General features: G+C 39.4%; 1 protein-coding gene across 3 annotated transcripts in view; it reads left to right on the top strand.

Moving 5' to 3' along the window:
- SPIRE1 (spire type actin nucleation factor 1) overlaps positions 1-14,374 on the top strand; it is a 172,854-nt gene that overhangs the window by 4,063 nt on the left and 154,417 nt on the right. The gene's annotated exons all lie outside the window — the stretch shown is intronic.

Below are 14,374 nucleotides of genomic sequence, written 5' to 3'. Positions count from 1 at the left end.
GTTTGGATGAGCATAAAGGGTCTGATCCAAAGTTCAGTGAAATGAATTGTAGCCTTTCCACCGACTTAAATTGGTTTTGGATCAGGCCCAGGGTTACATACCATAAAGATTGGTGTATGCCTGTAATGTCATCAGTCTGTACAGAAGAAATAACCCTGAAGTTGGGATCTATGAGGTACGTAAAAGAGAAAACGATTCTTAAATATTTTGTTTTAGTTATCTGTGCATTATGTTAATGATTAGGATCCTACATTTTTAAACATCAAAATATTTTTTTCTATTAAATTTCTAATGAATAAAAGCGAAGATATTCTGAATTTAGGTGCGAGTCCATCCTACTCATCTTTATTTGTTCAGGGCATGTGGAGCTCAAAAGCTAGTCTCTTGCACCAAGCTTTAGTTTTCTGTCGTAATACGCAGAAGCATATTTGATTCTAGGTTTTTATTGTACAGGTTTAATTTCTCAAAAGAAGCAAATATGGGATGTTGGTTGCTGTTTTTGTATACAATGGAATCCTGTGTGTATGGGCAAATAAAGGAGTTCCCCGAGAATGGTATCTTGGTGTAGTGAACATTCAGGCTTTGTTTAGGACTGTGAAGGAGGATGTGATCAGTCATGCCTGTCAGTATAGCGTATGCTAATGGAACAGCAAATTCAGAGATAAAGCAGTATTACAGAATTTGCTTTAGAGATGCCTGTAAAGTACCTGACTGTCTTCAGAGTATATTGCAAATCTCATCATTTTGCTAGAGCTGAAGATGGGAAAGAAATAAACATTAAAAATGTAATAAGTATAAATACATTAATCTAGCAGACATAAAGTGCTGAATCCACTATGATCACCTTAGTGTGAATCATAATTACTCTGTCTGGTATGTAAATACTACAGATATGTGTGTTCTTATATAAAATTGCAGAAACCAAGGAAGGTGCAAAATACGTTTAACTCAAACGGCTTGTCCTTCGTTACTTATGTTTTATGAAAAAATAATTTACAGCAACACTTGATAAAACGGCAGAGCAGATAAAAACAAAACCTCTGTATAAGTTAGATCAGTGTTTCTCAATCTTTCTGGTACCAGGGACTGGCTTGCTGCCTTCCTAAACTGTGTCAGGGAGATCTCAGGGACCAGCAACAGTTCATGGACTGGTGATTGAGAAACACTGAGTCAGAACATTTTGGTGTAGAGATGTGGTTTCATTATAGAAATGCTATTGTGAATCAGCATTTCTTATATATTATTTAAACCTCAAGCATATAGTTGAGGTGACAGTTACATGACTATAAAAACTGATATTAAACCCTGGGCAATGTATTCAGCAGTGTTAGAGTTGAACAAATATAAGGTTACTTCTCAGAAAAAAGGTTGTTGCTCTAAGTGATCTGCCAAATTTTAGTTATTAAAAGCTCCAGCTTACATGTTCCTTACATACGATAAATCTTTGGGATGGAAAAATATACTCAGAAATCTCAGGTTCCTTTACATGCTCCCTTAGGGCCAGATCCAATACCAGTATAAAGTCACTATATAGGTTTCTGTTAACTTCAGTGGGGATTGGATTGAGCTTCTAAAGAGGAGGGATGGCTTTGAGGAATTGTGGAGGGAGCAAGCAGTGATTTGAAAATCTCACAAGGCAAGTCTCCAGCTGTCAATCATGAGGGCTGGCACATCCACAGTGCTCCCTTCCCTTTCTCTACTCAGTGTGTGGCTTCCCAGAGAACGGTGATGTCAGTGGCTGTTCTTTTCCACTATCCTCCACCTCACATGCCCATGGATAGAAGGCAAAGTGGAGACTTACTGCTTGTTTGACCAGCATTAATTATAATGCACGTTTGATCCTTGAAATCTTCCACTAGTTGATGGGAGCACAGAGCATGTGTGCTCCTTGCCTCTACCCCAAAAAGATTTGCAGAGTGTTGACTACAGAGTGGTTTTCATGGATTCCCAGGGTATGGGTACAGCACACTGTAGAGAAATGGTTTCTGCTGTTCTGTCAGTTGTGTAGGGCCTTTCATGCCCTTCTTGCACCCTTTGTGTGCCTCTATATTGGAAAGGAGTATATGGGGCCTATTAACTTCAGATCTAGTTCATACATGGCAAGAAATGCTTCTTGCCCTTCCGTCTTTCAGAAAACATTGTTTAGAAAAGTATGTGCAGGTTATTTTTAAAGAAAGGAAAATATATATAAAGGCATTATACTTCTAGTATTATTGACCCTTTGAAAGAAAATGGTGTGACAGATGGCAATTTCCTGCAATATTTTGGACAAATCTTCTTGAATTAAGTTAAACTTCACTGAATTAAGCTTAAGTATTTTAGGAGTCCACTACGTTAAAAATGAAAATGTTTATGTACTGTTGTGGGATTGTATGGAACTTCTTTAGGAGGAGGAGAGGATTAATGCAATCTTTGGGAGATATTAGGAACTTCAAAGGACTTTTTGAGAAAATACGTATGAAGTAGATTTCCTGGAAAATATTGGTATAAAGGAAATGCAAATTAAACACCTGAAATCTATCCATTTGAAGCTGTAGAGTTGAGCAGAGACTTGTTGTCTTGCTGATTACATATTCAGGTTCTCTTCAAAGAACCTAACAGGATAAATGAATGATTCACAGATTCATGTGTGGTTACTGTTCTGGGCAAAAGGGTGTTATGAACTCGAAATGACAAGAACATCTGTGTGTGGGGTTTTGAAGGACAGCTCAACTACCAGAGCCCATGCTGGAGTTACAGGGGTGATCTCTGGTAAGCTTATTAGCATGTGTGCAGGTCCTTTTATATTTTTAATGTCTTTTCTGTGTATTGCTTTTACCTTAAGAGTAAAATATGCTTATTTAGAAAGAACTGTGTGGTAACTTATAACTGAGGCAATTATATTGTATACCGTCTCTGAGGAGAGAAGCGAAGCATGCCTGCTTAGGAAGACTGTCTTTTGCTGGAAATAACCCAGAGAAGGCAGGGAACTGGTCAGGCAAGGAAGGAACATCTCCAAGAAGAGGGAGAGATGCTGGTGTCCATCCAAGAGAAGTGATGGCTGGGAAGCTGGAAGCCAAGATGGGGTGCCCTTGTGGAACCATAGAGGGGGAGTAGAGGCACAGTTGCTCTGAACTGTGACAAATGCATCAGAATAGCCATGAATTCCCTGTTTTGGTTTTAAAATTTGTTGCTTTTAATATTTGAAAGTACTCCTTATAAGCTTCAATTAATGTTTAATTATCCTGACTTTGAGTTTTTATTTTAACATATCCAGAAATGTAACATACTGCTATTTAAAGATAGTAAAGTTTGGTATCCTAAAGCCTCATAGTTACTTGTAGTCCTCAGTACATTGACAGAGTGGAAAGATAAGAATGGCAGGCATAATTTTATATCAACTAATGGGGTAGGGTGGAAGTGGAACAGACACTAGTCACTAGAAAGGAAGAGAAAAACAGTTAATATTTCTTCCTGTCCACTTCTTGTGTTAAGCTGAGAAAGAGGTACCATGAACCTTGGGCCTTATTACACTGGCTTTTGCCATTAGTGTGGCTCTACCAGTAAACCCCATTAATTCTAATCATGGTTTACATGGATGTGTCCTGTGCACTGAGAGTTCACACCAGTGCCCCTACATTGATGGCTACAAACTCTAGTGTAGACAAGACCTGAGAGGGAGATGACACATAAGCAAAGGACAAAAAAACTTCATGGTAAGGAAGAAGTATATTGCCAAAAGACACCTTGTAATGTGTCTACACATTACTTATGCAAGAAGCCTGACAAAAATAGAGGGTGACCTTGAAGTACACACAGAAGGGAATATAACCAAAATGTGGTGGGCTGACAAATCAATGAGGGAATGTGGAATAAGTAATGAACAACTGAGATTTTAGGCAAGATCAAAGGAAAATATAAAAGCAAGGAATAGCCTTAAATAAAGGGAATTAACCTGCTGCTCTAGGAAATATTGGCAGAATTGTAGGATTCAGACATTATAGGTTCATCATGACTTAAAGATAATAAGGGTAAGTTAATAGGATTTTGCGATAGAATGCCATATCAAAGGGAACAATGATGAGATAAAATTTCTGAGACAAGAAAAGCCAAATTGGTGTCCCTAGATCTTTGTTTGCCAGAAGCTGGGAATCGGGGACATGGGATGGATCACTTGGTGATTACCCATTCTGTTCATTCCCTCTGTGGCACCTGGCATTGGCCACTGTCGGAAGACAGGATACTGGGCTGGATGGACCTTTGGTCTGACCCAGCATAGCCATTCTTATGTTCTTATGGAATAGTTATTATATGTTACTTGAATTACTGTGGCACGTAAGAGCCCTAGTCCTGGATCAGGACCCCATTGTGCTAAGCAATATATAAAAAAAGAGCAACAGTACTGTCCCTGTAGAGTCCTGTTGCTCAATCCGAGACCAGGGGGACCTGACTAAGAGTATGGGTTTGAGTTGGAAAACAATCTGACCCTCTTGTACTCGGGTTGGCTCTCCTCCTCCTGCCCATGGGGTCGGCTTGGTCCTTCAGGAGGCTGCGGCTGGAGCAGAGGACGCAGCCACTGCTGCACTGACCCCCAAGGGGCAGGAGGTAGTGGCAGGACTGACTCAGTTTCTGAGGGAAGGGTTGGGTTGGATGGGCTTGGGTCTGGTTCAAGTCTCGGTTGGGTTTAAAAATTAGTCCTGAGCAGATATCTAAGTCCCTGCTCCAAAAGCTCACAATTGAAGTATAAACAAGAGACTCCAGACGGTTACAGACAGATGGGGAAGTACCAGGAAACTAGAGACCATATTGGTCAGCAGGGTAGTAAGCAGGCTAACCAGCAGTCAAGTTGGTTATAGGCATGACAGAAATGTTGAGTATTAAAGGAGGATAAGCAGGGCTTTCTGTGGAGGTTTACAGGGAGCTCCTCCCAAGTGTGAGGAGAATCCTGTGAGAAAGCATGAAGGGGCTTGTTTGAAAACTTAACAAATGGGTGGTGGTGGCTTGCATTGTGGGTCAGGTGGAGGTGACATCTCGTTCTGAATGAGAGATGATAGCTAGAGTGAGGATTGATTGTGGAGGGCCTTGAAAATGAAGACAGGTAGCTAATATTTGAGGTAATAGAGAAGGGGGAACCAGTGGAGAGATGCAGAGAGAGGGGTGACATGGTCAAAATGAGGGGCAAGGAAAATGATCTTTGCAGTAGCATTATGAATGAATATAAGGGGAGCAAGATGGCATTTGTCAAGGCCAGAGAAAAGGATGTTGCAGTAATGGAGACGTGACATGATGAGGGGAATGGAAGATATCTAACACCCTGGACATAAATTATGAAGGATTAATCCTACAAGTTTGGGAACATAGCACAAGAAGACTTTCTTTTATTTTGTGGTCCAAGAACTGGGATGGGGGGACATTCCTCTTTTACTTTTAGATGAATTCATGAGTTACTGCAGGGCGATTGATGCCTTAGAAATGCTTATAAAATACTTTTATAATACTTAATAAATAATGTACAACTTCAAATACAGTCTCAGGTTAGTTTTATTGGCAAATATAGATAATTAAAATATAATTGAGAGTGATATGTTGAATATTATCACAACATATTTCAAAGGAACAGAAGCTAGACAGATATCCAGTGCAATTAAGAGTATGCAAAAACTAAAGCCAAGGTAGAGAGCAAACAAAAAATTGCATTACTAAGATGATAAACTTTTAAAATAGAGGCACAAGAGGAGAAAAAGACTGTGAGACTGGAAAAAAGTAATGAATTGACAAGAAAGATAAATACCAGTATATGCTGCAGGATTATCAAATTAGGATGGTGGTAAATAGCCTTGGTGAAATCCTGGCTCCGTTGAAGACAATGGCAGAACTCCCACTGACTTCAGTGGAATTAGGATTTCTCTCCCAATAAATGTCTTCTCTCAGACTTCACATTCCTAATCCCCTTCTAGTTTACCTTCTGGCCCTGTATCTGCTGCCACATCCTAGACTCCCTCTTGCTCCCTCCATATTTGTCTGTCTCCCCATTTCATTTTTATTCCTCTCCTTGTTCCTGCACTTCCCGATATTGCCTGGCACCGGTAGTCTCTTTTCCTACCTCTTCACATTTCCCTGCAACATTCTCAAGTCTTGGTGTTACCAGCTCCCACAGTTCTATCAAAAGTCTCGCAATATTTGGTGTTCTTAATGCTCCAGCTCCTGGGATCAAGTGATTACATACAATCTCAACTTCAATTTAAAAAAAGAAATTTCCTGTCCTTAATGTTTCAGAGAGAAGCTTGAAAATGTGACCAGTGTGCACCCTAAAGCCTCAAAAATCAAAGGCAAACCAAGTATATTTCTAAAATTTCACTATATTTTGGGGCCTGACTCACGGTTTCTAAACACTTGGGGATAATAATACTGAGTCTGTTCCCTGACTACCAAATTCCTCAGCACTCCTCTTCTTTCTCTCTGGCCTCTGCACATTCAGACTACCTGGTGTGGCCATCTTACCTGAGGGCAGCCTGGCTTCAGCCATACTAGAAACATTAGGAATTGTTTCCCATCTTTACTATGGGACCGCCTCACTCCCACATGCAGAATGGGAAGGAAACGGCAGCCAACTTCAGTGAGGACAAACTGGGTTTCAGCCCTATTGGTGGTAATGGGAGATGGTGGCCATGGAGAATGAGGGCAAAAATTAATGAGAAATTGTTAATTAGTTAGACTAAATATGTATTTTTCCCTTTGTATTTAATTAATCAGAGGTCATCTTCAGCCAGCACTTAATATCACTGGAGTGTCTTATTTAAAAAAAAAAAATCTTGAGTGGTACCTGAGAAACACTGAAGGTAGATTTTTCTTGACTTTTACCTTAATCTCTCCACTAGAATGTTACTGAGTTACTCTCAACTGTTAATCACAGACTTGCATGTTAGGCAGTTCATTGCACATCATGCTATATGCTCTGCTGGTTCCACCTTATTGATTGCAGAATACTTTTTTTCCCTACGCTGATCCTTTCTGAATATGATTATCTACTCTAGGTATACACTTATTTTACACTGTAAGAAAGCAGGCATAGTACTTAAGTAGCAAATGAATGTTGCCCCCAAAATGAGTTTCAGATGTGTTGCTAGACATAGAGTTGCCTCACTTGCAGTAATTATTTTGTGTGTGTTAGAGGTTTTCTAAAATCACATCAGGTATTAATTACTGAGGAACTTTTTGAAACGTGAACTGTTAGCCCCTGGAGTGGCCTAGAAATTGTTCTGTAAGGAAGTATGGACTACTGATAAATTGGGCTCATTTAAAAAAGGCATTATATTAGGTGTATGCAGTGTAGTTGTATCCATGTCAATCCCAGGATATTAGAGAGACAAGGTGGGCGAGATAATCTTTTATTGGACCAACTTCTATCTTGTGTTAGGTGTGTCACTTAAAGAGATCAAATATGAAAATAATCATTTGTTTTACCCCTTCAGACCGATGGGAGGGGTTCTCCTGCTGGTGTAGGGGCAATCCACCTACCTGAGAGGTGGTAGTTAGGTCAACAGAAGAATTCTTCCATTGACCTCAGTGCTGTGTGTACAGGGATTTAGGTCATCTTAACAATGCCACTCAGGCATGTGGATTTTTGACGCTCCTTACTGACGTAGTTAAATTGATCAAATTTTCTAGTGTAGACCAGGCCTAAACCCATGATTTTTAGTGTCTAGCAAAGTTATGAGTTTAAGATCCCAGGCTCATCTTTTGAGGGTGTTGTGCATGTTTCCTCTGAGGATGAGGGCTGAGAGGTCAGATATGAAGTGATCGTTTTGTGAAGAGTGTTTGCCTACGGGTGATCAAGTGTTTTTGTCTTTTATCATTTTTCTGTGCGAGTTCATTTGAGAGCATGATTGTCTGGTTTCACTCTCATAGTTGTTGTTGGGGAATTTAGTGCGCTGGATGAGGTACACCACATGTTGTAATAGGCATGTGTAGTACCCATGGATCTTGAAAGGTGTGCTGTGGAGAGAGGGTACTGATCATTGTAGCAGTGGAGGTATGTCTTCAGGTTTTGCATCTGTTGTCACGGCAGGGTCTGTTGCCACTTTGAGTTGGTGGGTCCTGGTCTGTTGAGCGCTTCTGATGATGAGGTTGGGGGATTGTTTGGGAAAAAATTCTTTCAGGATATGGTCCACATTGACTATGGGTTGTAGTTGTTAGTGATATCCTGTATGGGTTCCAATGTGAACGCTGCAAACGTACTTGGGAGGGGAGAATGGAAGTGAGGAATGATCACATGAACTAGACTGACTGATTAAATTCTGTCTTCGTCAGTGTTGTAGGTGTCTTGATAGCATCACACAACTATAGTCCAGATTCTGCAATTCTGGCCAAACAAAATGTAACTCGTATTCAGGTCCTTTTCACTTTCAGGAATAGTGAAAGCTGTTCTGTTGGTTAATACATGAGTAAATGAAATGCGGAAGAGCACAATCATATTTCCCCTTGCTCCTCAACAGTAACAGTTCTACAAGTCTCTTAGTTAAAATATGTCTATTTTATTAAAAGCAACATTAATAGCAAGTGCTTCTAAACAGTCACGATATCCCCTCCTTTTTAATTTTTAAAATGATGAATATACTTTTGAACACTGTAGTTTTTATTCTGTGGTTAAAATATCTATTTCCTTTTTCTTTTTAAAGTCTTTATTAATCTGATTTTAGTTCATTCATGTTGTCTCTGAATCAGAAAGGGGAGACAATATGTGGGTGGCAATTTGACAGCTGGGAGTAGGTAGATTTGGGGTCATAGGTAATTCTGTTATAAAAGATTTTGTCCACTTCTCTCTTGTCATTTATAGTCATGAGCAGTAGATGATACTTGGGGGAATTTTTTAGTTTCGTGTAGGTTTGAAGAATAGATATTTTCATCTGGATTATGGAGAAGTTAGCACTGCATCCTCATACAGTGAAATCTGTGTGAAAGATCACCCTTATGGATAGTCATCTGTCTTTAGCCCATCAGAGAATATCCCAAAGAGAACTGAATACAGATTGGCTCCGACTTCCTAATAAACACCTCCAGGAAGCAATTTATTTTTGTTAGTCTCTTGATCAGTTTAAATTTGTACAGATTATATAGGGTATGATATTTGCTACACATGCAGGATATGAGCCTAATTAGTTGTACTCAGCATCTCCTGAGCATAGTCAGCTGAAACATAAACTGTTATCTGATGTTGTGTGGTACACAGTGAAATGTAAATGTGCTAATGTACTGTACCACTCGTGTCCACTGTTTATAATTTTTGTAAGCATAAAATTCAGTTCTCGTCTGTGCTGATATGTTCCTCCTCACAAATATGAAAATAAAAGCTTCAGATTCAATCTGCATATCTTCAGTAGCAACATGTTAAATTATATTATATAACAAATATGAAATTAGTTTGTTTTGTAGTAATGATAAAACAAGTCTAGATTTTCTTTGTGGTAAAGAAATAGAGCATTGCCTTATTGTTGTCATGGCAGCAATTATTGTTCCTTCCCCGTTGAAGGGGAAGTGACGTTTTTGTTGGTGCAGGTGTGGTGGGGTGGGGCGGGGTGGAGGTTTGTTACAAATGGGAGTTTGTGATGAAAGAATATAAGACTCAGTTCTGTGTAACACTGATCTTCGTTTGGGAGTTGAGGGTGCTCAGCAATTCCCACAGATATGGATATGATTCATACAACTTCCTTTAACCCAGCATGAGGAGCGGCATGGGAGAAAGCATGAAGGTGCTTGTTTGAACATGTAACAAATGCGTGATGGAGGCTGGCATCATGGGCTGATTGGCGTTGGGAATTGACCTCTCAATAGTGAATTAGAGATGATAGGTAGAGTGTGGATAGATCATTAATGGCTTGGAAAGTAAAGACAAGTAGCTTGTGTTTTATGTGACAGAGAATGGGGAGTCAGTAAAAAGATGCAAAGAGAGAGGCGACATGGTCAAAGAAATATTGCAGAAATAGAGAGGACTCAGAGAAGGGTAACAGAAATTATTTGGGGAGAAGTCTATCCACTGTGGCAATTTCTGTGATCCTGTGCATAATTGTAGTTAGATCTGAAATGTTATGCAGCTTTACAGAAACATGTTGGTGTCTGTTCTTAATTTTTAAGTACATGTGGCAGAAATTGCGTATGAGGTGGTAAAACGAAGTACTGGTACGAATGGGCTTAAATTACACCAAGGGCAGGTTAGGTTGGACATTAGAAAAAACTTCTTAACAGTCAGGGTGTTAAGCACTGGAATTAATTGCCTGAGGCGGTTGTGGAATCTCCATCGTTGAAGATTTTTAAGAGCAGGTTAGACAAACACCTGTAAGGGATGGTCTGGATAATACTTAGTCCTGCCATGAGTGCAGGGGCCTGGACTAGATGACCTTTTGAGGTCCCTTCCAGTCCTATGATTCTATGAAATATGCCTTTTGTTTTGTTGCCCAGTTGGAGCATTTCCAAATGAAGGGGATAAATAACCTAACTTGATCCATCCTCCAGTTTAGTTACCTTAAAAACAGACCATAGAGAAATGGAAGGAACTCTATTCTGCCTTTAAAAGTGATGATAAATCTAAGTAGTGGTGGCAGCATATGTGAAGTAAGGAAATCTTCTAAAATTCACGTGTGCTTCCTTTTGAGGGGGCAGCATGTAGGATAAATGAAGGTGTGTCTTGAGACTATATATCTGAGATGAACTAGAGAATCTTTCATTTTTACAGTCTGTACACCTTTGGGCTTCTGTTGATGCACCTGAACTGTAATTGAAGTTTTGGCTAGGTCTGTACATATCAAGTTTGCCCCCTTAGGACCTGAACATTGCTTTAAAATGTAATGGTGAATGTGTCTTTTGTGCTCACAGTAGTTGAAACTGTCTACTAAGTAGTTTTAGAGAGCCGATGTGTTTGAGCATTGGAGAGTCATTTCAACTTGTGCCCAGTTTTTTGCTGACTGGAAGTTCTGGTGGATTTCTGTATATTATTGCATGCTTATACACTTAGAATCATAGAATATCAGGGTTGGAAGGGACCTCAGGAGGTCATCTAGTCCAACCCCCTGCTCAAAAGCAGGACCCATACCCAATTAAATCATCCCAGACAGGGCTTTGTCAAGCCTGACCTTAAAAACTTCTAAGGAAGGAGATTCCACCACCTCCCTAGGCAACGCATTCCAGTGTTTCACCACCCTTCTAGTGAAAAAGTTTTTCCTAATATCCAATCTGAACCTCCCCCACTGCAACTTGAGACCATTACTCCTTGTCTTGTCCTCTTCCACCACTGAGAATAGTCTAGAACCATCCTCTCTGGAACTACCTCTCAGGTAGTTGAAAGCAGCTATCAAATCCCCCCCTCATTCTTCTCTTCTGCAGACTAAACAATCCCAGTTCCCTCAGCCTCTCCTCATAACTCATGTGTTCCAGACCCCTAATCATTTTTGTTGCCCTTCGCTGGACTCTCTCCAATTTATCCACATCCTTCTTGTAGTGTGGGGCCCAAAACTGGACACAGTACTCCAGATGAGGCCTCACCAATGTCGAATAGAGGGGAACGATCATGTCCCTCGATCTGCTCGCTATGCCCCTACTTATACATCCCAAAATGCCATTGGCCTTCTTGGCAATAAGGGCACACTGCTGGCTCACATCCAGCTTCTCGTCCACTGTCACCCCTAGGTCCTTTTCCTTCAGAAATTACTTTTTGTAAAACATGTATCCTAACGTTTGGGGTGAACATTTGTTGGAGATATTTATTAATTGGGCTTCGGAGAAATACCTCCTAATGTTTTTGGAACAGCATTATCAATAAACTCAGCTGTTTAAGAAAATACTTAAATTTTATTTAAAATTTTTAGTGACTGTGCCTTATTTATTAAATGTAACAGTCATGTACATCTTACATGAACATCAAAAATGTGTGTGTGTGTGTGTGTGTATATATATATACACACACACACACACATTTTTGATGTTCATGTAAGATGTACATGACTGTTACATTTAATAAATAAGGCACAGTCACTAAAAATTTTAAAGTATTATATATATATAATATGTATGTGTGTGTATATATATGTCCTCCGTGATTCAATTGGAATCATAATGTCTTAAAAAATTTAAAAGTAGTCTTTAAAAGACACTTTTGAGTTCTGCCTGCTAATATAGGAAAACAGAGCAAAGCATTCAGTTTATGTTGGCTACAGTTCAAGGTGAAGGTGAATGACTTTCATTTTTGCAAACAAGCTGTCTCATACCCATTAAGGGTATGTTTAACAAATAATAAAAATAGATTTTATCTGAATGTCTGTTGAATCTTCTTAGTACCCAGGCAGTTTTGTATGCCATTTAAATTTCACACATCAAGTCAGCTTGATCTCGTCTGTGTGATGATATGATGCTAATTAGTTGGCTGAGCTGCGTGTTCTTTCTCCCATCTTGGCAGGAAATACGCTAAATAATACTCTAAGTCTTCTGTGCAGCTCTGGTCCTTGCAACTTTGCCAATATGTTTTCAACATTTCTCATCCACTTTCTATGGGGAATGCTGGTGAACTAAATGGCAGAGTCTCTAAAGACTGAACAACAGTGCTAGTAAATGGGACAGAAGGGCTCACGCTTGAGAGGAATGGGCAGAAGAGTCAGTACCCACTAGAGAACACTCCTGTCCAGAGCCTGGAATGGAACTAAAGATCCCTGAGTCTCACCATTCCCCTGTTGCAAATAGCTGTGAGCCCATTGACATAGGTTAAAATAAAATTATTAAGGTTGCAAAGTCAAGCATTCAGAAGTTAGGAAATGCCAGGGGTCTACAGAGTCAGTGTGGAGGCATACTGCCTCTCTGCCTGAGTGACCCTGATGTTCTCCAGATCCCCTGAAATCAGTGATTCTGGAAGTGGAATCCCTGTTTGTGCAGAGGAGCAAATCCCATCACCTCCCTCCCCAGTGGAACAAATTAAGGAAAACTCTGTGATGGGGACCTTGTAGAGGTTTCTTCCTGCTGTGAGACATTCTGCAGAAGCTGGCAACTTCTTCATGATTTGTGGTCCTATTTGAGTATGTTTACTACAGCAAAAAGGAGCACATGTAGTAAATTCCCTGTACAATAGTCCATCATGTGTTAAGAGTTTAATTCATCTGGATTCCTTAAGATCAGTTGAGTCCATTCTGCTTGAAGTTGGAGGAAAGCCACCAAAGACCCTGGGCCTGAGTCCAAATGACATGTCCTCAAAGAAAGAAAGATTCTTAAGAGCTGCTTTTCCCTCCTATCATATGGATGGATTCTGTTGCTGTCATGCATCTACGAAGGGTAACTTGCTGAGCTTGACTAACAATATTAATCTTAAAAGAAAACAAACAGAAATAGAGTGGTTTTTTTCTCCCTTTCCATTTTCCTTTTTGAATCTAGTTGTTAAGGGGGAGAAGGGAGGAATAATGACATATATTAACATGCTTTGTTTCATGTTTATAGAAAGAGAGAGTGTTCTTAACTACAACCAGTTATAGAGTCCCTGAGCATGCTTTGTGGCATTAACTTGACATCAGTAATGTGTGTTTTCAATATACAGTATGATCATAGGAGGAGTCCTAGTTAGTGTTTCTGGCTGCCTGAATAAAGGAAATAGGGAAAGTTGGAAAAGGTTATATCTAATTCTTCTAATTTTGCTGAACTTCAGGGTCATGAATTACAATTTGGTTGTGTGGTTGCCACATTTCACCAAAAAAAAAAAAGGGGGCTGGAATTTTGGATTTATTGATCATTATTTAAATTATCACAAATCAGGCAAAATAAAAAAATAGCATTAGATTACTAAAATGTTGGAAAACTTGATGAGAGGCTTACAAGGATGTTATGAAGAACAACCAGATCTACTTTAATTACCTCTCTGTGCTTGAACTTATGTATCATGCTTGTATTGATATTTATTACCCTCAAGTAATGATATGAATAAAATGATTGGTGTTTTCTTATGAATGCATTTTGGGGTTTAGATATATGGCTTAGAGCATGAGAAAACAGATTTTTTTTCTTATCTGTCTATAGCTGTATGCTGCTGCTTACACAATTAAGTCGCATACATGTAATGATAATGTCAAGTGCATTGAAGCTTCATGTTTATAAAAATAGGCACTGTGAAGAAGGCTTAAAATAAGCAAATTGTTTTTGTTATTAAATATGTGATGCATAAATGGGTATATTGCTTTTATTGATCACACATTTCAGTGGAACAAGAATAGGCACTCCCATGTTACCATGATGGAAGCCAGAGAAGTGGCTAATTTAGTTACTGAAAACAGCACCATAACTTTTTACATACCACATTAACTGCTGATTATTTTTAAATTGTTTTTCCTTGATTGAAATGGACTTCAATCAGCAGATTAGAAATGCACTT

This window comes from Lepidochelys kempii, chromosome 2 (assembly GCF_965140285.1).
Source record: "Lepidochelys kempii isolate rLepKem1 chromosome 2, rLepKem1.hap1, whole genome shotgun sequence".
Taxonomy (NCBI): domain Eukaryota; kingdom Metazoa; phylum Chordata; order Testudines; family Cheloniidae; genus Lepidochelys; species Lepidochelys kempii.
The sequence above is the reverse complement of the archived record's forward strand: the minus strand, read 5'-3'. Positions and strand labels throughout refer to the sequence as shown.